The sequence below is a fragment of the Triticum urartu genome, chromosome 3A (genome assembly GCF_056163025.1).
Source record: "Triticum urartu cultivar PI428250 chromosome 3A, HENAU_Tu73, whole genome shotgun sequence".
Taxonomy (NCBI): domain Eukaryota; kingdom Viridiplantae; phylum Streptophyta; class Magnoliopsida; order Poales; family Poaceae; genus Triticum; species Triticum urartu.
Genome location: NC_141875.1, coordinates 14,787,680 through 14,812,326, shown reverse-complemented (window position 1 = coordinate 14,812,326; position 24,647 = coordinate 14,787,680). Strand labels below are relative to the sequence as shown.

The window sequence follows — 24,647 nt, the reverse complement described above, 5'->3', positions numbered from 1 at the left end:
GAACACGACGTGATTCAAATCACCGATGATCAAGCACCGAACGGACGGTGCCTCCGCGTTCAACACACGTACGGAACGGATGACGTCTCCTCCTTTCTTGATCCAGCAAGGGGGGAAGAGAGGTTGATGAAGATCCAGCAGCACGACGGCGTGGTGGTGGATGCAGGGCGTCACAGTAGCAGGGCTTCGCCTATACTACGAGAGAGAGACGTAACGGGGAGAGAGGAAGCACCAAAGGCTGAGGTATGAAATCCCTCCTCTCCCCCACTATATATAGGAGGGCCAAGGGGGGGGGGTGGCGCGCAGCCTAGGAGATCCAATCTCCTAGGTGCGGCGGCCAGGGGAGGGTTTCCCTCCCCCCCAAGGCACCTCGGGGTGCCTTCCACCACTTGGACTCCTCCGTGGTGGAAACCCTAGGCGCATGGGCCTAGTAGGGCTGGTGCCCTTGGCCCATATAGGCCAAGGCGCACCCCCTACAGCCCATGTGGCCTCCCGGGACCCCTCCGATGGTCCCGGTACAATACCGATAACCCCGAAACTTGTCCCGATGGCCGAAACAGCACTTCCTATATATAATTCTTTACCTCCGGACCATTCCGGAACTCCTCGTGACTTCCGGGATCTCATCCGGGACTCCGAACAACATTTGGGTTACTGCATATTCATATCTTCATAACCCTAGCGTCACCGAACCTTAAGTGTGTAGACCCTACGGGTTCGGGAGACAAGCAGACATGACCGAGACGACTCTCCAGTCAATAACCAACAGCGGGATCTGGATACCCATGATGGCTCCCACATGCTCCACGATGATCTCATCGGATGAACCACGATGTCGAGGATTAATCAACCCTGTATACAATTCCCTTTGTCAATCGGTATGTTACTTGCCCGAGACTCGATCGTCGGTATCCCAATACCTTGTTCAATCTCGTTACCGGCAAGTCACTTTACTCGTACCGTAACGCATGATCCCGTGATCAACCACTTGGTCACCTTGAGCTCATAATGATGATGCATTACCGAGTGGGCCCAGCGATACCTCTCCATTATCCAGAGTGACAAATCCCAGTCTCGATCCGTGTCAACCCAACAGACACTTTCGAAGATACCTGTAATGCACCTTTATAGTCACCCAGTTACGTTGTGACGTTTGATACACCCAAAGCACTCCTACGGTATCCGGGAGTTACACGATCTCATGGTCAAAGGAAAAGATACTTGACATTGGAAAAGCTCTAGCAAACGACCTACATGATCTTTGTACTATGCTTAGGATTGGGTCTTGTCCATCACATCATTCTCCTAATGATGTGATCCCGTTATCAATGACATCCAATGTCCATAGCCAGGAAATCATGACTATCTGTTGATCAACGAGCTAGTCAACTAGAGGCTTACTAGGGACATATTATGGTCTATGTATTCACACATGTATTACGATTTCCGGATAATACAGTTATAGCATGAATAAAGACAATTATCATGAACAAAGAAATATAATAATAATGCTTTTATTATTGCCTCTAGGGCATATTTCCAACAGTCTCCCACTTGCACTAGAGTCAATAATCTAGTTACATTGTGATGAATCGAACACCCATGGAATTCTGGTGTTGATCATGTTTGGCCCTAGGGAGAGGTTTAGTCAACGGATCTTCTATATTCAGGTCCGTATGTACTTTACAAATCTCTATGTCTCCATCTTGATCATTTTCACGAATGGAGTTGAAGCGACGCTTGATGTGCCTTGTCTTCTTGTGAAACCTGGGCTCCTTGGAAAGTGCAATAGCTCCAGTGTTGTCACAAAAGAGTTTGATTGGCCCCGATGCATTGGGTATGACTCCTAGGTCGGTGATGAACTCCTTCATCCATATTGCTTCATGTGCTGCCTCCGAGGCTGCCATGTACTCCGCTTCACATGTAGATCCCGCCACGACGCTCTGTTTGTAGCTGCACCAGCTCACTGCTCCACCATTCAACATATACACGTATCCGGTTTGTGACTTAGAGTCATCCAGATCTGTGTCGAAGCTAGCGTCGACGTAACCCTTTACGACGAGCTCTTCGTCACCTCCATAAACGAGAAACATTTCCTTAGTCCTTTTCAGGTACTTCAGGATATTCTTGACCGCTGTCCAGTGTTCCTTGCCGGGATTACTTTGGTACCTTCCTACCAAACTTACGGCAAGGTTTACATCAGGTCTGGTACACAGCATGGCATACATAATAGAACCTATGGCTGAGGCATAGGGGATGACACTCATCTCTTCTATCTCTTCTGCCGTGGTCGGACATTGAGCTGAGCTCAATTTCATACCTTGCAAAACAGGCAAGAACCCTTTCTTGGACTGATCCATTTTGAACTTCTTCAAAATCTTATCAAGGTATGTGCTTTGTGAAAGACCTATGAGGCGTCTTGATCTATCTCTGTAGATCTTGATGCCTAATATATAAGAAGCTTCTCCAAGGTCCTTCATTGAAAATCTTTTATTCAAGTAGGCCTTCATGCTGTCCAAGAGTTCTATATCATTTCCCATCAAAAGTATGTCATCTACATATAGTATGGGAAATGCTACAGAGCTCCTACTCACTTTCTTGTAAACCCAGGCTTCTCCATAAGTCTGTGTAAACCCAAACGCTTTGATCATCTCATCAAAGCGAATGTTCCAACTCCGAGATGCTTGCACCAGCCCATAAATCGAGCGTTGGAGCTTGCACACCTTGTTAGCATTCTTAGGATCAACAAAACCTTCCGGCTGCATCATATACAATTCTTCCTTAAGGAAACCATTAAGGAATGCCGTTTTGACGTCCATTTGCCATATTTCATAATCATAGAATGCGGCAATCGCTAACATGATTCGGACGGACTTCAGCTTCGCTACCGGTGAGAAAGTCTCATCGTAGTCAACCCCTTGAACTTGTCGATAACCCTTAGCGACAAGCCTAGCTTTATAGATGGTCACATTACCATCCGCGTCTGTCTTCTTCTTAAAGATCCATTTATTTTCTATGGCTCGCCGTTCAACGGGCAAGTCAGTCAAAGTCCATATTTCGTTTTCATACATGGATCCTATCTCGGATTTCATGGCTTCTAGCCATTTGTCGGAATCCGGGCCCGCCATCGCTTCTTCATAGTTCGAAGGTTCACTGTTGTCTAACAACATGATTTCCAAGACAGGGTTGCCGTACCACTCTGGTGCGGAACGTGTCCTTGTGGACCTTCGAATTTTAGTAGGAGCTTGATCAGAAGTATCTTGATCATTATCATTAACTTCCTCTCTAGTCGGTGCAGGCACCTCAGGAACATTTTCTTGAGTTGCGCCATTTACCGGTTCAAGGGGTAATACTTCATCAAGCTCTACTTTCCTCCCACTTACTTCTTTCGAGAGAAACTCTTTCTCTAGAAAGAATCCATTCCTGGCAACAAAGATCTTGCCTTCGGATCTGAGGTAGAAGGTATACCCATAAGTTTCTTTAGGGTATCCTATGAAGACGCATTTTTCTGACTTGGGTTCGAGCTTTTCAGGTTGAAGTTTCTTGACATAAGCATCGCATCCCCAAACTTTTAGAAACGACAGCTTAGGTTTCTTCCTAAACCATAATTCATACGGTGTCGTCTCAACGGATTTCGACGGAGCCCTATTTAAAGTGAATGCGGCAGCCTCTAAAGCATAGCCCCAAAATGACAGTGGTAGATCGGTAAGAGACATCATAGATCGCACCATATCTAATAAAGTGCGATTACGACGTTCGGACACACCATTACGCTGAGGTGTTCCAGGCGGCGTTAGTTGTGAAACTATTCCACATTTTCTTAAGTGTGTGCCAAATTCGTGACTCAAGTATTCTCCTCCACGATCTGATCGTAGAAACTTGATTTTCCTATCACGTTGATTCTCAACTTCACTCTGAAATTCCTTGAACTTTTCAAAGGTTTCAGACTTGTGTTTCATTAAGTAGACATACCCATATCTACTTAAGTCATCAGTGAGGGTGAGAACATAACGATAGCCACCGCGAGCCTCAACACTCATTGGACCGCACACATCAGTATGTATGATATCCAATAAGTTGGTTGCTCGCTCCATTGTTCCTGAGAACGGAGTCTTGGTCATTTTTCCCATGAGGCATGGTTCGCACGTGTCAAATGATTCATAATCAAGAGATTCTAAAAGTCCATCTGCATGGAGCTTCTTCATGTGTTTGACACCTATGTGACCAAGGCGGCAGTGCCACAAGTATGTGGGACTATCATTATCAACTTTACATCTTTTGGTATTCACACTATGAATATGTGTAGTAATACGCTCGAGATTCATTAAGAATAAACCATTGACTATCGGAGCATGACCATAAAACATATCTCTCATATAAATAGAACAACCATTATTCTCGGATTTAAATGAGTAGCCATCTCGTATTAAACGAGATCCTGATACAATGTTCATGCTCAGACATGGCACTAAATAACAATTATTGAGGTTTATAACTAATCCCGTAGGTAAATGTAGAGGTAGCGTGCCGACGGCGATCACATCGACCTTGGAACCATTCCCGACGCGCATCGTCACCTCGTCCTTCTCCAGTTTCCGTTTATTCCGCAGCTCCTGTGGTGAGTTACAAATATAAGTAACGGCACCGGTATCAAATACCCAGGAGTTACTACGAGTACTGTTAAGGTACACATCAATCACATGTATATCAAATATACCTTTGGTGTTGCCGGCCTTCTTATCCGCTAAGTATTTAGGGCAGTTCCGCTTCCAGTGACCCTTCCCTTTGCAATAAAAGCACTCTGTCTCAGGCTTGGGTCCATTCTTTGACTTCTTCCCGACAGCTTGCTTGCCGGGCGCAGCAACTTCCTTGCCGTCCTTCTTGAAGTTCTTTTTACCCTTTCCCCTTTTGAACTTAGTGGTTTTATTCATCATCAACACTTGATGTTCCTTCTTGACTTCTACCTCTGCTGATTTCAGCATTGCAAATACTTCAGGAATGGTCTTTACCATCCCCTGCATATTGAAGTTCATCACAAAGCTCTTGTAGCTTGGTGGAAGCGACTGGAGGATTCTGTCAATGACCGCATCATCCGGGAGATTAACTCCCAGCTGAGTCAATCGGTTATGTAACCCAGACATAGTGAGTATGTGCTCACTGACAGAACTATTTTCCTCCATCTTACAGCTAAAGAACTTATCGGAGACTTCATATCTCTCGATCCGGGCATGAGCTTGAAAAACCATTTTTAGCTCTTCGAACATCTCATATGCTCCATGTCTCTCAAAACGCTTTTGGAGCCCCGGTTCTAAGCTGTAAAGCATGCCGCACTGAACGAGGGAGTAGTCATCAGTACGTGTCTGCCAAGCGTTCATAGCGTCTTGGTTTTGTGGGATGGGTGGATCACCTAGCGGTGCTTGTAGGACATAATCTTTCTTGGCAGCTATGAGGATGATCCTCAGGTTCCGGACCCAGTCCGTATAGTTGCTGCCATCGTCTTTCAGCTTGGTTTTCTCTAGGAACGCGTTGAAATTGAATACAACGTTGGCCATTTGATCTACAGGACATATTGTAAAGATTTTAGACTAAGTTCATGATAATCAAGTTCATCTAATCAAATTATTAATGAACTCCCACTCAGATTAGACATCCCTCTAGTCATCTAAGTGTTACACGATCCAAGTCAACTAATCCGTGTCCGATTAACACGTGAGACGGACTAGTCATCGTCGGTGAACATCTCCATGTTGATCGTATCTTCCATACGACTCGTGTTCGACCTTTCGGTCTTTGTGTTCCGAGGCCATGTCTTCACATGCTTAGGCTCGTCAAGTTAACCCTAAGTGTTTTTGCATGTGTAAAACTTCTTACACCCGTTGTATGTGAACGAAAGGATCTATCACACCCGATTAACACGTGGTGCTTCGAAGCTACGAACTGTAGCAACGGTGCATAGTTAGGGGAGAACACTTCTTGAAATTGTTGTAAGGGATCATCTTATTTACTACCGTCGTTTTAAGTAAACAAGATGCAAAACATGATAAACATCACATGTAATCAAATAATAATAGTGACATGATATGGCCAATATCACATAGCTCCTTTGATCTCCATCTTGGGGCTCCATGATCATCCTTGTAGATCGTCATACTCATCGACATATAAGTCGTGATTCCTTGTACAAGAACATGATCAATCTCATACATCACATATATCATTCATCACATCCTTTTGGCCATATCACATCACATAGCATACCCTGCAAAAACAAGTTAGACGTCTTCTAATTGTTGTTTGCATGTTTTACGTGGCTGCTATGGGTTTCTAGCAAGAACGTTTCTTACCTACGCAATGACCACAACGTGATATGCCAATTTCTATTTACCCTTCATAAGGACCCTTTTCATCGAATCCGATCCGACTAAAGTAGGAGAGACGGACACCCGCTAGCCACCTTATGCAACTAGTGCATGTCAGTCGGTGGAACCTGTCTCACGTAAGAGTACGTGTAAGGTCGGTCCGGGCCGCTTCATCCCACGATGCCGCCGAATCAAGATAAGACTAGTAACGGCAAGTATATTGAACAAAATCAACGCCCACAACTACTTTGTGTTCTACTCGTGCAAGAGAACTACGCATAGACCTAGCTCATGATGCCACTGTTGGAGAACGTTGCAGAAAACAAAAATTTTCCTACTCGTTTCACCAAGATCCATCTAGGAGTTCATCTAGCAACGAGTGATTAGATGCATCTACGTACCTTGTAGATCGCGAGCGGAAGCGTTCAAAGAACGGGGATGATGTAGTCGAACACGACGTGATTCAAATCACCGATGATCAAGCACCGAACGGACGGTGCCTCCACGTTCAACACACGTACGGAACGGATGACGTCTCCTCCTTTCTTGATCCAGCAAGGGGGGAAGAGAGGTTGATGAAGATCCAGCAGCACGATGGCGTGGTGGTGGATGCAGGGCGTCACAGTAGCAGGGCTTCGCCTATACTACGAGAGAGAGACGTAACGGGGAGAGAGGAAGCACCAAAGGCTGAGGTATGAAATCCCTCCTCTCCCCCACTATATATAGGAGGGCCAAGGGGGGGTGGTGCGCAGCCTAGGAGATCCAATCTCCTAGGTGCGGCGGCCAGGGGAGGGTTTCCCTCCCCCCGAAGGCACCTCGGGGTGCCTTCCACCACTTGGACTCCTCCGTGGTGGAAACCCTAGGCGCATGGGCCTAGTAGGGCTGGTTCCCTTGGCCCATATAGGCCAAGGCGCACCCCCTACAGCCCATGTGGCCCCCCGGGACAGGTGGCCCCACCCGGTGGGCCCCCGGGACCCCTCCGATGGTCCCGGTACAATACCGATAACCCCGAAACTTGTCCCGATGGCCGAAACAGCACTTCCTATATATAATTCTTTACCTCCGGACCATTCCGGAACTCCTCGTGACGTCCGGGATCTCATCCGGGACTCCGAACAACATTCGGGTTACTGCATATTCATATCTTCATAACCCTAGCGTCACCGAACCTTAAGTGTGTAGACCCTACGGGTTCGGGAGACAAGCAGACATGACCGAGACGACTCTCCAGTCAATAACCAACAGCGGGATCTGGATACCCATGATGGCTCCCACATGCTCCACGATGATCTCATCGGATGAACCACGATGTCGAGGATTAATCAACCCTGTATACAATTCCCTTTGTCAATCGGTATGTTACTTGCCCGAGACTCGATCGTCGGTATCCCAATACCTTGTTCAATCTCGTTACCGGCAAGTCACTTTACTCGTACCGTAACGCATGATCCCGTGATCAACCACTTGGTCACCTTGAGCTCATAATGATGATGCATTACCGAGTGGGCCCAGTGATACCTCTCCGTTATCCAGAGTGACAAATCCCAGTCTCGATCCGTGTCAACCCGACAGACACTTTCAGAGATACCTGTAATGCACCTTTATAGTCACCCAGTTACGTTGTGACGTTTGATACACCCAAAGCACTCCTACGGTATCCGGGAGTTACACGATCTCATGGTCAAAGGAAAAGATACTTGACATTGGAAAAGCTCTAGCAAACGAACTACACGATCTTTGTACTATGCTTAGGATTGGGTCTTGTCCATCACATCATTCTCCTAATGATGTGATCCCGTTATCAATGACATCCAATGTCCATAGCCAGGAAATCATGACTATCTGTTGATCAACGAGCTAGTCAACTAGAGGCTTACTAGGGACATATTATGGTCTATGTATTCACACGTGTATTACGATTTCCGGATAATACAGTTATAGCATGAATAAAGACAATTATCATGAACAAAGAAATATAATAATAATGCTTTTATTATTGCCTCTAGGGCATATTTCCAACAGAGGGGTGATTTATAAGAAAACCAATTTGATCACGAACCCAACATGGCGGTCAGGGGACAACCAGGAAACACTTCCGATAAGATCTTCAGAAAATCACGAACCACCGATATGTCACTAAGCTCGAGAACAATCTTGCTTTTCAGGGCAAGACGATATGATCAAATAAGCAAGGAATTCAATCCTAACTTCAAGATCGAAGAGTGCACCAGAGATAAGGACAAGGTAGAACGATCAATCCTAGAATAGTGATTCGATAACCAACACGCTAAGAATGATATTAATGTCCATAACTACCAAGCAACAAGGTTGCTAGGAGTATTGATTTCACACATCATGGTTCACTTGTCGGCATTCCGATTACAACATCACGGGACCGAGGAATGAATAATGATGGAGAGAAGTATCACTGCGTCAAGACTTCATAAGAGGTGGTGCAATTCTCATGACATTCCTAACATAAAGATGGTAACACTCCAAGGTAGAACAGAGCAAAAGCTGGATTGGCATTTTGATCTGCGAAATACAACTACTTTGACCAGTCCAAGAAATGGATGAGGTACTGGAGTTTGTTTCTCCTAGTCATTCTGAACTAGAATGGCTTGACGGACCACAAGAACGATAGGCACCGATGAATGAATGCTCACATACTCTTGACTATCAATTGATAGATGAAGGTCAGAGTATAACTGAAGGGGGGCAACTCAAAGGAACATATAACTTTCTGAGTTGTGGATGCATAGATTAGTATGTCGAACGAGTTCAACGTATTTCTTCCAGATAATGCATGCAGAAAGGTAGGACTGGTAGATTCACAATGCAGAATGGAGAACTCCTCAAGAGCACTCTTGTTGTGATCTTTTGGTTCAAAGAACTTATGCCATAAGCAGTTCATGGTATTCGGAAGAAAGAAATACCACAGACCTTGAGGACTAATGCAAAGGTTACTAATATCCTAAAGGAACTAGCAAACACTATCGACATGAGGTAAGTAGAGTGAATCTTGAGTTCAAGAACCCAGAAATAGAATACCTACATACTAAATGGCATCACGGGATGCTTTTCAAGAATAATGGCCAGAATCATCACACCAGGAAGACAAAACATGGCTAGATTACTAGGTGATCCTCTAAGACACCTAGGGTCATAATAATACTCCAACACATATACCGAGGCAATCAAGTACCTCAACTCACCGATTAGTGTGGTTGAACTGGCCCAAAGGAACAACGGGAACGGGAAGAGGGAATTTGCAAATGCATCAGACTATCTAGAAATCTGGGATGTCTTGGACAGCATAACAGCTGTAAATGCTCAAAAAGATTTAGGACATCCTGCAAAATGGTGGCATAACCACTCAACAACATCATATCAAGGTTCTGAGGCCAGCTATGAACACACGGAAGTAGTGGAGACTGAACCGAGCCTTGAATCCAGCAATCATATAAGTCTCCAACATAGTAACTCGTCATCCTGATAGATAGATGAGAAGACCTATTTCTTAATCCACGTAGAAGAGAAGAGGATGACTCAAATCAGAAGGGCATAAGCTAAAGGAGTAAAAAGAGCCTTACGTTCCCTTCCCCAATCAATTCCCGTATATAACTAAAGCATTTTTAGACTCAACTTCGACCAGTTTGGCTTGGTAATCCTAAAGGCAGCCATGCTCTGATACCAAAGCTGTCCGGACCCCGATCCTAAGTCACACCGATCTAGCATGTAACACTTCATATCACTTTGCGGCCTCACGCACGGTATTCCCACGGGTGCCACCTTACCTGGCCCGGGACCGTTTGCGCCTTTTGGCTCACGTATATGATAGTGTCGCTATCATCCATATGACAGAGAACCCAAGCCTACATGACTAGTCGTGAACCCAAAGTGGCACTAACTTACGGGGACAGGCATACATGAAACAACATCGAACATGTCTGAGGGAGTCCTGGATTAGGGGGTGTTCGGATAGCCGGGCTATACCTTCAGCCGAACTCCTGGACTATGAAGATATAAGATTGAAGACTTCGTCCCGTGTCCGGATGGGACTTTCCTTGGCGTGGAAGGCAAGCTTGGCGATGCGATATTCAAGATCTCCTAGCATTGTAACCGACTCTGTGTAACCATAACCCTATCCGGTGTCTATATAAACCGGAGGGTTGTGGCCCGTAGAGGATCAACTCCATACACAATCATACCATAGGCTAGCTTCTAGGGTTTAGCCTCCTTGATCTCGTGGTAGATCTACTCTTGTACTACCCATATCTTCAATATTAATCAAGCAGGAGTAGGGTTTTACCTCCATCGAGAGGGCCCGAACCTGGGTAAAACAAAGTGTCCCATGTCTCCTGTTACCATCCAGCCTAGACGCACAGTTCGGGACCCCCTACCCGAGATCCGCCGGTTTTGACACTGACATTGGTGCTTTCATTGAGAGTTCCTCTGTGTCGTCGCCTTTAGGCCCGATGGCTCCTTCGATCTTCAACAACGATGCGGTCCGGGGTGAGACTTTCCTCCCCGGACAGATCTTCGTCTTCGGCGGCTTCGCACTGCGGGCCAATTCTCTTGGCCACCTTGAGCAGATCGGAAGCTACGCCCCTGGCCATCAGGTCAGGTTTGGAAGCCTAAACTACACGGCTGACATCTGCGGAGACTTGATCTTCGACGGATTCGAGCCACAGCCAAGCGTGCCGCACTGTCTCGATGGGCACGATATAGCTCTGCCGCCGAACAACGCCTTGGAGGCCGCACACGCATCGGTTTCGACCATTGATTCAGAACCTACTGCGTCGATCGAGGATCAGCGGTTGGATGCTGCCTCAGTGGCTGCGATCTCAGAGGCGATCGAGCCGAACTCCAGCCCCGCACTCCGCATGGCCCGTGACTCCGAGGAGCCGGATCCCTCTCCGAACTCCGAGCCCCCCGCGCACCTGCCAATCGAATCCGAGTGGGCGCCGGTAATGGAGTTCACCGCAGCGGACATCTTTCAGCATTCGCCTTTTGGCGACATCCTGAATTCTCTTAAGTCTCTCTCTTTATTAGGAGAGCCCTGGCCGGACTACCGTCAGCAAGGGTGGGATACGGACGGTGAGGAAATTCAAAACCCACCCACCACCCACTTTGTAGCCACTGTTGACGACTTAACCGACATACTTGACTTCGGCTCCGAAGACATCGACGGCATGGACGACGATATAGGAGACGAACAGGAACCAGCACCTGTAGGGCGCTGGAAAGCCACCTCGTCATACGACATATACATGGTGGATACTCCAAAAGATGGAGATGGCGATGGAACAATGGGGGATAACGCCCCCAAGAAACAGCCAAAGCGCCGGCGTCAGCGGCGCCGCTCTAAATCCCTCCAAAGAAAAAATGGTGATTCCGGCACGGGAGATAATACTACCCCGGACAGCGCCGAAGAACGCCCACCTCAGCAAGATTCGGCATAGGAAGATGGAGAAGCCAGCCCTCACGAGAGAGCGGCAGACCAAGAGGTCGAGGATGATAACTATACGCCTCCCTCCGAAGACGAGGCAAGCCTCGATGACGACGAATTCATCATACCATCAGACCCTGCCGAACAAGAGCGTTTTAAACGCAGGCTTTTAGCCACGGCAAGCAGCCTCAAGAAAAAGCAGCAACAGCTTAGAGCTGCCCAAGATTTGCTAGCTGACAGATGGACTGAAGTCCTTGCGGCCGAAGAGTATGAACTCGAACGCCCCTCCAAGAGTTACCCGAAGCACAGGCCGCTACCCCGGTCAGAGGAGGAAGCACCTACATCACCAGCGCATGATACGGCAGACCGGCCACCCCGTGGCTGTGACAGAGAGGCCGCTCAGCCCTCCACCCAAGCCATGCCCCGACGCCGCACAACTAAGGCATGGGAAAATGCGCCCGACCTGCGAGACATACTGGAGGATAAAGCAAGACAAACAAGATCGATCTACGGATCGCGCAGGCACCCTACGGCATGTGACAATGATCATCACTCTGGATACAACAAATCCGGCCGGGCCGAACACAACAGACATAGCTCTTCCGAGCTGCGTCGTGATATAGCCCAGTACAGAGGCGCCGCACACCCGCTATGCATCACGAATGAAGTAATGGATCATAAAATCCCAGAGGGCTTCAAACCCGTAAACATCGAATCATACGATGGCACCACAGACCCGGTGGTATGGATCGAGGACTATCTCCTTCACATCCACATGGCACGCGGCGATGATCTACACGCCATCAAGTACCTCCCGCTCAAACTTAAAGGACCGGCCCGGCATTGGCTTAACAGCTTGCCAGCAAACTCAGTCGGTCCTTGGGAGGACCTGGAAGCCACATTCCTCGATAACATCCAGGGCACTTACGTACGACCGCCGGATGCCGACGACTTAAGCCACATAATTCACACTACAAGAAATATGTCAACTTATGACCTTCTGTCAGTGACCCTCGAAGAATTGGTCATAAATTTATGACCATTTTAGACCAATTGGTCAAAAGCTGTTCAGGGGGCTTCAAACCCTAAACCATTGCGACCATTTTGGTCAGAAAGGTCGTAATTTCCTTACACGAAATGGTCACAAAGCAAACAGTGCTAGTCCGCTGCCTTATTTCTAGTTGTTAATGACCAATATAGATGGTCATAGCCTTTTAGATTGTGGTGGGTTGTGATGACTAGGCGCCATCTCATCAGTTTTGCCTATGTGTCATGTCCATGTGGCAGTTTTTGCCCTAGGTTGTGAAGCAACCTATATTTCTATCATTCCAAAAATTCCCAAAAAAATCTCATAAATTCTTTGGGTCATATCTTCATCAAATATGTAAAAATCCTTCCTTTCCTAGTTCAAAACTAATTCAACAATATTCATTTTCCTATTATGTTCACAACAACACTTTATGAAGGAAGTGCTATTTATATATTCTTGATTGCCCTACGAATTTTTGGACACTCTTTCCTATCCAAATCATTACCGCATGACAAAATTCAGCTCCATTTTCCTAGCAAATCTTCCTCGGCAAATTTTCAAAGTTTTTGTCCACCTAGAAGCATTGTGAAGGAAGTACCTTTTTTATAGCTCTAAATGACATGAAATTTCTACAGTTTCTTCATATGCCCAAATTATCACCCTCCTCCAAATTGCAGCTCAGTCAAATCACCTATGTGAGCCCAGGTTCAATTTATATTTTATGGCCAAATTGGCACGTTGCAAAGCAAGTGTTATATATACCCCTCCTATTACCCTCAAACTTTTCGGGCACTCTTCCATACCCAAATCATTGCCACATGATAATATTCAGCTCAATTTTCCTAGTAAATCTTTCTCGGGAAATTTCCAAAGTTTCTACCTCGAGAGAAGCTTTGTGAAGTAAATACTAGCTAGGCTTACCCAAATGATCTGAAAATTGACCAGCACATGACCATACCTAAGTAACTTACCTACACCAATTTTGAGCTCATTTCATTCATCCAATCTCTCTCACTAGTTTTCCCAAGTTTCTGTCCATAGAAGAGCATTGTGAAGGAAGTACTACTTTGGCAGTCCAAATGGTATAAATTTCTACAATGCTTTTCTATGCCCAAATAACCATCCTCCACAAAATTTCAGCTCACTCCATTCATTATTTTGAGCCCAGCTTCAACATTCATATTTTTGTCCAGCGTGGTACTTTGCAAAGCAAGTACCACCTAGTATCCTCCTTTTGAGCTAAAAATTTGTGAAGACATTCTCCTTAGTAGATGATCATCCTCAGCCAAAACTCACGCCCAATGGCCATGTGCATTTCCCGTACCGCTAATCAAACACTTGGCTGCTAATTCATGTTTGAGCATCGATCAGTCTTCTCGTGAGAATCTTATGTTGTAATTTTCTTCCTAGCACCAACCTGGGGAGTTCCCAACCCACTAGACATGCCTAGGCCGCCCAGAACACATGGCAACGTCACGGTCACGCGGTGACCACGCGGCGGGCATGCGAGCTTACGCGCTCTAGAGTTGGGGCCCTCGGCCACTGTCCAAACCTCGATGTCTCTCCATAAAACCATGTATTTCGGATTAAATAGGTACTTATGTAACTAGAAATGATTTTTGGAAAAAATAAATAGCAAACTATGAGGCAGCTACATTTCAAATTTGACCCGCTTCCAACTGAATCGACGGGAATTTGTCTTTTTCACCAGAGGTGGATCAAAAAATTTGACACCCAACCATTTTGTCAATTGTGCACTAAATATGTCCTAATATTTTAGAAAAATGATTTGGTCCAATTTTGCAACAATTATTTGGTAGTTCCTTCACAAAAAAACCTCCTTTCGGGCACTCGGAAAATGAAAAATGGTTTTTTCGTCCAAAGAAAATGAAAACTTCCTTAGGCAACATTGTTTGCCATTCCAATATGCACCCTTGTGCACAATATGAGATCATTTGAATAAACTATGCCACGAATGTGGCCATAAGATTGATCATTTGGCTTGAAAGCCATGAATCTTCAGAGATGATAGCTCATTTCTGAGAACACTTCTTAAAAATAATTGCCGTATTACAAGTTTGTTATTTTTCCTGGGAACTTGGCCACATATAATAACACAATGCGAAGGTTTCCCAATTTTTTGATTTTTTTTGAATTTTTTATGCCCGTTTCAGAATGTGGTCAAAACGGCGGGAATGACCGTTCCTAGCTAGTTGTTGAATCTTGGAATGTTTTCGGTGTTTATCTGATTAAATAGATACTTATTTACCTAGAAATGATTTTTGGAAAAAATAAATAGCAAACTATGAGGCAGCTGCAGTTCAAATTTCACCCGCTTCCAACTGAATCGGTGGAAATTTGTCTTTTTCATGAGAGGTGGATCAAAACTTTTTACACCCAACCATTTGGTCAATTGTGCATTAAATATGTCCTAGTATTTTAGAAAAATTATTTGGTCCAATTTTGCAACAATTATTTGGTAGTTCCTTCACAAAAAACCTCCTTTCAGGCACTCGGAAAATGAAAAATGGTTTTTTCGTCCAAAGAAAATGAAAACTTCCTTAGGCAACATTGTTTGCCATTCCAATATGCACCCTTCTGCACAATATGAGATCATTTTAACAAACTATGCCACGAATGTGGCCATAAGTTTGATCATTTGCTTTGAAAGCCATGAATCTTTAGAGATGATAGCTCATTTCTGAGAACATTTTTTTAAAATAATTGCCGTATTACAAGTTTGTTATTTTTCCTAGGAACTTGGCCACATATAATCACACAATGCGAAGGTTTCCCAATTTTTTGATTTTTTTTGAATTTTTTATGCGCGTTTCAAAATGCGGTCAAAACGGCGGGAATGACCGTTCCTAGCTAGTTGTTGAATCTTGGAATTTTTTTGGTGTTTCTCTGATTAAATAGATACTTATTTACCTAGAAATGATATTTGAAAAAAATAAAGAGCAAACTATGACGCAGCTGTAGTTCAAATTTGACCCGCTTCCAGCTGAATCGACGGGAATTTGTCTTTTTCACCAGAGGTGGATCAAAATTTTTGACACCCAACCATTTTGTCAATTGTGCATTAAATATGGCCTAGTATTTTAGAAAATTGATTTTGTCCAATTTTGCAACAAATATATGGTAGGTCCTTCACAAAAAAAACTCATTTCAGGCACTCGAAAAATGGAAAATGGTTTTTTCGTTCGAGGAAAATGAAAACTTCCTTAGGCAACATTGTTTGCCATTCCAATATGCACCCTTGTGCACAATATGAGATCATTTGAACAAATTATGCCATGAATGTGGCCATAAGATTGATCGTTTGACTTGAAAGCCATGAATCTTCACACTTGATAGCTCATTTCTGAGGACCCTTTTTTAAAATAATTGCCGTATTACAAGTTTGTTATTTTTCCTAGGAACTTGGCCACATATAATGACACAATGCGAAGGTTTTCCAATTTTTTGATTTTTTTTGAATTTCTTATGCCCGTTTCAAAATGCGGTCAAAACGGCGGGCTTGACCGCTCCTACCTAGTGGTTGAATCTTGAAATTTTTTTGGTGTTTCTATGATTAAATAGATACTTATGTACCTAGAAATGATTTTTGGAAAAAATAAAGAGCAAACTATGAGGCAGCTACAGTTCAAATTTGACCCGTTTCCAACTGAATCGACGGCAATTTGTCTTTTTCACCAGACGTGGATCAAAACTTTTGACACCCAACCATTTGGTCAATTGTGCATTAAACATGGCCTAGTATTTTAGAAAATTGATTTGGTCCAATTTTACAATAAATATATAGTAGGTACTTCATAAAAAAACTCATTTTGAACACTCGAAAAATGAAAAATGAAATTTCGGTAGTTAGGTATTGAATCTTACAAACATTTCAGAGTATCTCTGATGAAATATATACTTTAGTATCTATAAATTATTTTTAGAAAAATTAAATAAGTACCTATTAATGTGAAAAAAGTAGAACAAAACAAAAATGTAAACACAGTTTGTTTTACTTTATTCTCATTGGTGGAACTAGCTCTCACCCGGATCGATGACGTGGCGGCCATCCATCCATCCATCCAACCCCTTGCCCTAAAAAAATCTACCCATCCCCTGCCCTCGTCTCCCACCCACCCACCACCCCGACCACTTCCCTCCCCTCGCATCGCGCCGCCACCCATCTAGCCGTCCCGCCCTCCCGCATCACGCCGCCATCCACATCCATCCCCTGGCCGCTCTCCCCCGTTCCGAGCACTTGACGGCGTCGGCCCGGCCCCCAAAACCCCCGCGGCGGCCACCGCATCCCTCCATCGTTCGCCGTTGCCGCCGCCACCGTGCGATGCACTTGGGGATCTGCTTCATGCGACCCCAAGCGGCCCTTCTCCTCCTCGCCCTCCCCCGCCTCCCCGCGCCGCCGCACATGAAGAAGGCCAAGCTCCCCACCGTCTCCTCCTCCTCCGCCGGTCACACCACTCATCCCCTCCTCTCTCTCGCCCGCACACCCCAGCGCTCCCCGATCCAGATCCCTCCCCTCCCCTCGCCGCCACCCACCCCTCCCCCGCCGCCACCCACCTCCAACACCCACCCCTCCCCTCGCTGCCACCCACCTCCGCCACACCTCCCCTCCCCACCTCAGATCCTCTCCCCACTCCCAGATCCAACTTGCCACCGGAGAACGAGGAGGTCGCGGCCAGGATCTTCGAGACGCGGTGGTCGTCGACGCGGGGTCATGACGCGGGGCCGGCCATGGAGGCGGTGGTCGTCGACGCGGTGTCCAAGCTGCTGAAGGCCGGCATCGCGCTGTCCGAGATCTCCTCTGCTCCCTGGGCTGGTGAGTCGCCAGATCTCCGCTGCTCTTGTTTGATTCGCTTGAGATTTCGCTGGGCGTTATGCATATGCGTGACCCTCCCTGTTCGATGTGTCTGCGGTCAGGTGATGCCCTCGAAGGTGATGATGGGCTGAGATGGCAGGCTGCTTGTTGCCTCGGCCCCGAAGATGAAGATGACGGTGGAGGAGAGCGAGCGTGGGTGAGATGGCCTCTCGCAGCATGTCCGACCGCCCCTACTCCCCCGACGAGCACATGCTGCAGCTCCTAGGCAAGGTATGCATCTCCCTCTGTCCTTCCCTTCCCCTACTGTTGCTGCTCTCCCCGGTCTCACTCCTCATCTTGTCTCTTGTGCAGGGTACACGAACTCCACTTCTTCCACCAGCCACCCTCCCCTCTGCGCCCAGCTTGTGGAACACCTCCACACCATCTTCGGAGCCGCCTGCTGGTGAGATTGGTGTTCATTGTGGCGCAATAGTGACTACACATGCCATCGAGTTAGTGATGTAGTCATGTAGGCAGCGAAGCTTAAAGTGTTATGTTTACTTCACATAAACTGAAAAGGGTATCATTTCATACTTTTCGTTTGGTTTGTGAATCTGCTTCACTTAAATTTCAGCCTGAGCTAGTAGTTGACTAAAGGAATGCTCGTACATTTAGAGATATTATATCACTATGCTAATGTGTTTCAACAAGGGAGTACCGTCTACTAGTCTGTTAATCTATGAGCGATGGATAGTTTAATCACGGCTTGTTTCTAGACTTGTATTAACACAGCATTCCCCTTTTAAAATTTCTACTACTATTCTGTTGAAAGAGATCTCAACAATGCTGTTTTAGTGAGCTTATTGTTGTCGGAGACTGGGTAATGATAAAAGACTGCCACGATTAAGTTCAGAAACGATAGTATGTGCATTCGTCTAGAGTTCATTTAGCAAAGTTCAGAAACGCAAACAACATCAGTTCATTAGTTACACTAAGCATTTGCCTGCCTAAGTTGTATTTAGACCAAAATTTGCTATTTGCCCTTCACAGATCTGCTATTTTTTGGCGTGCACATAATATGTATGTCTTAACAGTTTCCAGTAGTTGTGTTCTATTGTTTGATTAAATGAATCAAAACCTGAAGGAGATCTAGATTAACAGTAGAATCACATAGTTGTAATTACCCGAGAAATTTTAACAGAAGCTCACTGTTATGTCCTCCATCGGGCGATCTTGTTTGTTATCGTAGTAGAATTTGGTGTGCTTGAATAAAATGGCGCTCATTTGCATCATTGTATTTCTGCAGAGTTTTAAGAAGAATTCTGGTACGAATGCACTGACCGTATACTTGTACATGTGCAGCTGAGGAACATCATGTGGGCTACTTCCAAGCATGATGTGTACGTGATGTAGAACTATTCTGTGATGCATTGGTCGTCCTTACTCCGCAAAGGAAAAGAAGTGCTCAACGTGGCAGGCCCAAATCAGGTGATCTACCACAGAGCGATGTGATAGTCCTCTATCGTCGGAATTTCGGTCAATCTCTGATCCACTGTGCGACCACACTGTGCAGGATATGCAGGGAGGTCGGCCCTTGTCCAGGGGAAGATCAGCACCATGACGGTGAAAGACAACCTCGGCAGTGCCTTGTAGCAAGATTTCAATCATAAGCTGTGCATACTTGTTTATGATATGTGTGTGCCTCCATCAATCCTCTTTGGCATCATAGGATACAAGATACCAAGACTAGCAGTTCTTGTCTTGCTTATGTTTTGTGATCTCAGCTTATCTAATAAAACTGGCAATTATAGGATACAAGATACCATAACTACATAACTGGGGTCATTTGCGTTACTGTAGTTGTGCCGTCTGGCTAGTGGGCTAATATGGGAGCCACAGCATGGCATCCTTCTCCATTGTAGATCCATTGTATTTGCATGCTGCTATATTATGTCAAGTTGAGTGAAGCAAACATATCCTGGTGTGTGTGTGTGTGTGTGTGTGCTAACATCTCCTAAATGCTCCTACCAGCTTTCTGACTTTGGCAAATGATTTGACTCCTCCCACCTGGCCTAGGAGCAACACCACTGCTGATGAGAGCAGATCCTTTCCCTCAATAGATTAGCATCATTCCATTCTTACTGTGTAGTAGAATTGGTAGTGATAGAGTGGGTGAATCTATGTGATGTAGAGATACACTAAGATAATGCAAAAATATATATTAGTTCCGCTAATGCTTACCAGTGAATTCAAGTCTCCTTATTTGAAGGTCCAACACTTGTGCATACTGATTTGTGTGCTTTCTGGTTTAGGGAGGAGCTGCATGCTCTGTACCAGCTCATCCTTGGCCTGCTCGAGGAGCAGGAGGAGGAGGGGCGCATCTAGCCAGCCACAAAGGGCCTGCTCTGTACGACCACGTCATCGGCCTGCTGCAGCATCGAGTTCAATATGTCAGGTGACCCTTCCTATCCTGATGATGTCTAGTAGATAGTTTGATGTATACCTGCTGCTGATTGATGCTCTTGTGGTTAGCATTATACTCCTGGAATCATATTCTACTATATCTAGTGTTCTTGTGGTTCTCAAAGATCTAGTGTTCTGATATAAAATTGGTCTCTAAAATATGTTTCTAAAATTGGTCTCTAAAATATTATACTATACCTGTTGTTGATTGATGCTCTTGTGGTCTCTTGAAGTTGGCTGAATCTGTTGCTTTATCATATATTTGGTCCAACCAGAATCTGTTCTTGAAGTAATCAAATATTATACCCACTAGATAATTGGTCTCTAACCAGAATCTGTTGTTGTTATTGTGTCATCTGCTGATCACTTCTTCTATTAATCGCCTAATGCTCTTGTTAGTGAGATTCATCTAGTATTTTCTTTGCAAAGCACGGAATGGTTTTGAGTAGTTGATCATTGCTTGATGGAACCTTCATGTCGTTAGCTTGCACTACAGTAACCAGATGCAATCCATTTTTATTAAATGCATTCTGGTTAGGATTTTGTCGTGGCTGTTCTGTTTCCTATAGATCTAGATCTGGTCACTACTGAAATTTCATTCTAGGACTTCATCATGTGATTATTAGTTATTTTTAACCAATGCTATTCCTAGCATGTGTACACTCTAATCTCTAATGATGTTTGTCTTTGTGTTCAGGAGCTCGAGGTCTACAAAATTTGAAGATTGAAAGCATATAGCTCTACTCAGCAAAGAGCCGTCTCTTCTGTTTGATTGTAATAGAATGTAAATATTGCAATATTGTAATAGTAGGCATATCTGGGTTGTAATAACTATGTACAAATTGTAGTAGACTTAGTGTTATTTGACGTACTACATCTGTACTGCTCCGTTTGAAATAATGATTATGTATGTGATTTGAAAACGTGTGGAATGGAAACCTGACTTGTGGGATCCACTTATGAAAATAATCTGAGCATTTTTGAATTTTCTGTCAAGTGGGCCCAATGTGTGAGAAGATGACAAGTGGGACCAGCTCCAAAATATACTGGCCCAAACAATGTTAAAAGACCCGACCCAGAAATAAATAAAAGGTTGAAATGGGCTTGGCCCGTGTAACTTACAGAAAAAAATACATTAAAAGGCCGAATTGTTGGGCTAGGCCCATGTAGAAAACCGAATTGGACTGGGCTGAATCTTGTGCCACATCAGCTTGCCACGCTGGATGCCTACGTGGCCTGGAGAGGTTGCTAGTGACCAAAACGCCACAGTGGACATATTTTGGTCATAAACGTTTGCGACCATTCCAGAAGAAAGGTCGCTATAGTCAGTTTATGACGCCCAGCTTTTGACCTTATGTTTTTGGTCACAAAAAGGTCATAAATGGAAATTTGTGACCATTCAGTGACCAATAGTGGTGGTCATAAGTTGACATATTTCTTGTAGTGTCAGCAGCCAAAAGAATCAGCCAGACAATTCTGGACACGGTTCCTAACAAGGAAAAACCAGATAGTCGACTATCCGGACGCAGAGGCCCTAGCAGCCTTCAAAGCATAACATCCGCGACGAGTGGCTTGCCCGGCACCTGGGACAGGAAAAGCTGAAATCCATAGCAGCACTCACGACACTCATGACCCGCTTTTGCGCGGGAGAAGACAGCTGGCTGGCTCGCAGTAACAACTTATCGAAGAACCGTGGTAATTCGGATACCAAGGACAAAAGTGGCAGGACACGTCAGAATAAGCAAAAACGCCACGTTAACAGCGCCAGCAATGAAGAGACGGCAGTCAATGCCGGATTCAGAGGCTATAAATCCGGTCAGCGGAAAAAGCCATTCAAAAAGAATACTCAGGGCCCGTGCAGTTTGGACCGAATACTCGATCGCTTGTGCCAGATACATGGCACCCCCGAAAAGCTAGCCAATCACTCTAACAGGGATTGTTGGGTCTTCAAGCAAGCAGGAAAGTTAAGAGCCGAAAACAGAGACAAGGGGCTGCACAGCGACGACGAAGAGCCCAAGCCGCTGAACAACAATGGACAGAAGGGCTTTCCCCCACAAATGCGGACGGTGAACATGATATACGCAACCCATATTCCCAAGCGGGAGCGGAAGCGTGCGCTGCGGGACGTATACGTGATGGAGCCAGTCGCCCCAAAGTTCAACCCATGGTCCTCCTACCCGATCACCTTTGATCGAAGGGACCATCCCACTAGCATCCGTCATGGCGACTTCGCCGCATTGGTTCTCGACCCAATCATCGACGGAAGTCACCTCACAAGAGTCCTCATGGACGGCGGCAGTAGCCTGAACCTGCTTTATCAGGACACAGTGTGGAAAATGGGCATAGATCCCTCAAGGATCAAACCCACAAGAACGACCTTTAAAGGCGTTATACCAGGTGTAGAAGCCAACTGTACAGGCTCAGTAACACTTGACGTGGTCTTCGGATCCACGGATAATTTCCGAAGCGAAGAGTTAATCTTCGATATAGTCCCGTTTCGCAGTGGCTATCACGCCCTGCTCGGACGAACCGTATTCACAAAATTCAATGCGGTGCCGCATTACGCATATCTCAAACTCAAGATGCCAGGCCCTCGAGGAGTAATCACGGTCAATGGAAACACCGAACGCTCCCTTCGTACGGAGGAGCATACGGCGGCTCTCGCAGCGGAGATACAAAGTAGCCTTCTTAGGCAATTCCCCAATCCGGCCATTAAAAAGCCAGACACCGCCAAGCGCGCCCGGAGTAACCTACAGCAGGACCACCTGGCACACTCTGAGCAAGCGTAGCAATGCGGACCCAACCCCAGCTTTCGTGACCTAGCGAAACCAGTACCTCGCGTACACAACTACGCCCTTGAAATATCATGGGCACAGGGGAAGGGGCACAATAAACGGCACGCCCAACATACGGCTTAAAACGTACTAGGGGCTGCCGGATTCTTTTTTTAATTTTTTCTTACTTTCAGGACTACATACCCCGGACGACCTGTTCGGCAACTCGACTGCCGCACAAACGATGCAATATCCAGGGAGGCAGACAAGCCATGCCGCATTATGGAACTCCCAGGTGGTCTTTGTTACGAGCGGTATACCTGTTTTAAATACAATTCCGCGGCCTGCCCCTGTTTTAAATATCTTTTCCTTATCGCACTATTTGTATCGTTCGGCTTTGATAAATAGCCTCTCTACAAACAATGCTTAGCTTCTCGTCTATTTTTTGCATTACTCTATTTTATATATGTTCATTAATGACATGTTGCACCCGTACACTATGGCACGACAAGTATGCCAGGGGCTTCAGTACCCTTTAATATGGTGTGAAAAGTCCGTACACTTTCACAAGTGCGGCACCCCGAACTTATAGCACTATATGCATCGGCTCCGAATCATGATTTGGGTCAATAGTTGGGTTTGCCCGGCTCCTATGTTTTGGTGCCTTACGTTCCGCTATATCGGCTAAGGTAGCACTAGGAGAACCACTGCGATTGTGCTCCGGTTGAGCTGGGCTAAGCACCTAAGTGGAGAAAGCTAAAACTGACTGTCATGATGAGGCGAGAGACCGGTCGCTCTTCGAGAGGTTTTTTGGGTCCCTAAAGGCCTATGCCGCTTCGAGCGAGGAGCTGGATAACCCCAGCCAAGGCGTGGATAGCGCCCGAACTCGGTCTTCCGAACTAGGGGCTTCACCGAAATTTAAAATTATAAAGTTCTATGGCTAAGTGAGAGTGTTCAAGCATTGTAGTCCGATTGCCTGGTTCGCCGTGCTGAGCGCCTCCCTCGAAGGACCCAACTATGGGAAAAAGAGTGCTCTGGTTTATCCCCGAACACCCCAACATTAGTGGCATGGGGACAGAAGCCGACGACTGGCCATCTCTCAATTTTTTGATAAACGGCCGCACAGAAAATAATATTTTAAATTCAACAAGCATTGCTTAAGCGCCTATGAACAAGTTTTCAGTGCATAGGATAAAAACGAGCGAGTTTATTCAAAAATTACATCCTTGGTACATTCATCTGCCACAAGGCAAGCACCCGCAAGAACATCCTTGTAATAGTTCTCGGGCTTGCGATGCTCCTTCCCCGGTGGCGGCCCGTCCTTCACAAGCTTCTCACCGTCTAGCTTACCCCAGTGCACCTTTACACGGGCAAGGGCCCTATGGGCACATTCGATGCAGACGGAGCGCTTGAGGACCTCGAGCCTCGGACAGGCCTCCACCAGCCGCCGCACCAGCCCAAAGTAGCTCCCAGGCAGGGCCTCTCCGGGCCACAGCCGAACTATGAAGCCCTTCATGGCCTGTTCTGCCGCCTTGTGGAGTTCGACCAGCTGTTTCAGCTGGTCGCTCAAGGGCACAGGGTGTCCGGCCTCAGCATACTGAGACGAGAACACCTTCTCCGTCGAGCTTCCCTCTTCAGCTCGGTAGAATGCGGCGGCATCGGATACGCTGCGGGGAAGATCTGCGAATGCCCCTGGAGAACTCCGGATTCGGGTAAGTAACAAGTAGTTTACTTTTATATTTCTGCTTTGCATAAA

The 24,647-nt window shown here is 45.9% G+C and overlaps 1 long non-coding RNA gene across 2 annotated transcripts; it reads left to right on the top strand.

Annotated features, from left to right (window-relative positions):
- Positions 1-17,448: 17,448 nt before the first annotated feature.
- On the top strand, positions 17,449-20,991 carry LOC125547649 (uncharacterized). Of its 2 annotated transcripts, XR_015599513.1 has the most exons (7): positions 17,449-17,675; positions 17,777-17,945; positions 18,027-18,117; positions 19,017-19,142; positions 19,228-19,348; positions 19,967-20,109; positions 20,815-20,991. It is a non-coding gene; the product is annotated as an uncharacterized LOC125547649 (long non-coding RNA). The 2 variants fall into 2 exon arrangements; XR_015599512.1 differs by lacking the exons at positions 19,967-20,109; positions 20,815-20,991 and having other exon boundaries at positions 17,455-17,675; positions 19,228-19,628.
- Positions 20,992-24,647: the final 3,656 nt, after the last annotated feature.